At 55.7% G+C, this 2,462-nt stretch overlaps 1 protein-coding gene across 1 annotated transcript in view; it reads left to right on the forward strand.

Moving 5' to 3' along the window:
* Positions 1-2,462, forward strand: part of KSR2 (kinase suppressor of ras 2) — a gene marked incomplete at its 5' end in the record, with an annotated part of 67,731 nt that overhangs the window by 25,990 nt on the left and 39,279 nt on the right. The window lies entirely within an intron of this gene.

Below are 2,462 nucleotides of genomic sequence, written 5' to 3' on the forward strand. Positions count from 1 at the left end.
CCCGGGTGCGCTTGCCCCGGCTGCCTGTCAGCGCCGGGGAGCCGAGCAGCGGGGCTCTTCTCCCGTGGCGGCTGTCAGAGACGCCGGAGGTGGCTGTCACCCTCCGCCCGGGTGCTTTCCCCCCTTCCCGGCACATCTGAGCCCCGTGAAGAGCGGGTTGTTGACTTGAGGATAAGCTGTGCTGCGCGGAGCAGGAGCCGTGACCTTTGCCGGCGTGATGCTGTGGCAAAGGGAAGCACGGAGTTTTTTGGGGTGTTTGGGTGGAGGGTGGCATCCCCGCCTGTGGGGTCCATGCTGTTTTGTGAGGGTTGATGTGCCGGGTGGCATTGGGCACCATCGTGATGTTGGGGAGCAGGGTTTGGCCTTTGGGATCCCCTCCAGGTGGAGTGGGTGCTCAGCTGGGGGGTGTACCAGCCACATCCTTCCTTGGGAAACTACACCCCTTAAATATCACCTGGGAGGAGGAAAGGGGGAAAAAAATAATCCTACAAGTGCCCTCACGCACTTGTGCCAGGGGAGTGATGGCTCAAAGAGCTCTGATATTCAAGCCGTAAAGGAGGTTGCTGGTGATAAATGTGTCAGTAATGACTGACACCCGGGGGGGGCAGTCAGGAGACATCAGTCGCTGTGGGGCAGCGCACAGTCATTTGCGTGACGTTGTCCCTCGGATGGAGGGATGGGCAGCCACGCTCCAGAGCCCACCAGAGTCAACTCATCCTGACTGGGGCAGCCACAGCACCTCGGGGCTGGCACCTCTCCATCACAGGGTGCCTACGATAAAGCCTGACCCCCGCGCAGCAGTGAGATGCGCCCCCATGGGGATTTTTTCCTTGCAATTACCTCTAATTGTGGCAATTTGGGGTTTTTGATGGGAATATTCCTCCTGTGCTTGCAGGGAAGCTGCTACATCCCCACCTTCCCTTTGGGCATCACCTTGATTTAACAGATTTTCCTCCGGGTGGGCATCTCATCTGCACAGGTTAAAGAGGAGATTCCCCAATTAAACTCAACCCGCCCCAAACCAGTTCCCTGCAGCACTGGGGCACCTTCCCCTGCCCTCTGCCCCATGTCCCTTGTTTTCCCTCCCGCAAACAGCAGGGCTATTGTTGAACGCTGCGATCCTTCGCGTATGGCTCCTGCTAATGAACGTAATTAGCCATGAATCACGTAGGTCTCCTTTTCGTTAGGAGGTTAAAATCTCCGCTGCACTTTAATACATTTTTTTGCAGGGAACACATTTAGAAAGTAATTAAAAGGCTCAGCCGCCTTTGCCTGCGTCCCCTTTCCCTCTGCTCCCCGGGATGGCAGGATTTAATTGAGGCCAGCTGAAAGTTAGTGGCAATAAATTGTGGCTGATAAAGCGGAGGTGGTAATTTAATTCTGGGAGAGGAGCTGCACTTGCCCGGGTGTTTAGTTCATCAAGGACTGATGTTGGGGAGCTTATTTGTGTAAATGTGATTTACTGATGAGAAAATGACGTCTAGGGAGGAACAGAGCTCGTGCAGGGAGTGGTCCCGCTCTCTACAGCATTATCTCTGGGGTTTGCGGGCATCCCTGGGAGGATGCAGATTTTGGGGTAGTGGGAGGGATGCTGGTGCAGGAGCCTGGGTTGTGTTGTCTCAAGGGCTGGTGAGAAGCATGGGTCAAAAATATTGGCATGCTGCTGGTGTGAAACTGCCAACACGGGGCTGGGGGCGGCAATTACCTTAACTGGCTTTGTAGTCCTTCGACATCTTAATTGCCCACTCTGCCCGAGGGGTGGTGGGACCGCAGGAAGAGAAGGAGCCGGAGCAGCGGCAGGCGGGAGGTGGATGTGTTTTGGGATGCTCCCAGGGCAACAACTGCCGAACCACTGCGGCGATGGGCGCCTTGCACGGGAAGCGGCATGTAAATGTAACCTTCAGAAAGAGAGCGCGCTTCCAACACCCGGCCGCCCACTATATTAAAATGGGATATTAAAGCAAACAGTGGCTCTCCCCGCTCGGCAGGGATAATATCGGAAGCGTATTTAGCCAGGGATTTGCCGGCAGACTGAGCAAACGGCCGGGCTGGCAGCTGGGGGCTGCCGCTTGGCTCGGCTCGGGCTGTGTGCCGGTGCCTGGGATCCCTCTTGAATCCTGTATTGAAAAATCCAGCCGCGAATCCAAGTGCTGATGCCCCCAGGGCTGAGCCTCCCGAGGGGCAGGCCCTCTCTTGTGTTGGGGCAGGAGGAGGAGAAAGGTCTCTGCCCTTACTGAGGCTGAAAGGGGATGTGGAGTCTGAGCACAGCACCGGCTGCTAATTGCCTGCTCCAGCCGGCGATAATGAACTTATCTCTTTTTCCTTAGCCAAGGTCCCATTACCCTTTCTCCCTCCTTTTCCCTGAGAAGGAGAGTGCCGAGGCTGCTTTTTACTTTATTTTTCTGTTTGAATATGAGTTAAATTGCCTTCCGAGCGGCTGGCGCTTGGCTTTTTTTTTAGCC

The sequence above is a fragment of the Mesitornis unicolor genome, unplaced genomic scaffold (assembly GCF_000695765.1).
Source record: "Mesitornis unicolor isolate BGI_N332 unplaced genomic scaffold, ASM69576v1 scaffold629, whole genome shotgun sequence".
Classification (NCBI taxonomy): Eukaryota; Metazoa; Chordata; class Aves; order Mesitornithiformes; family Mesitornithidae; genus Mesitornis; species Mesitornis unicolor.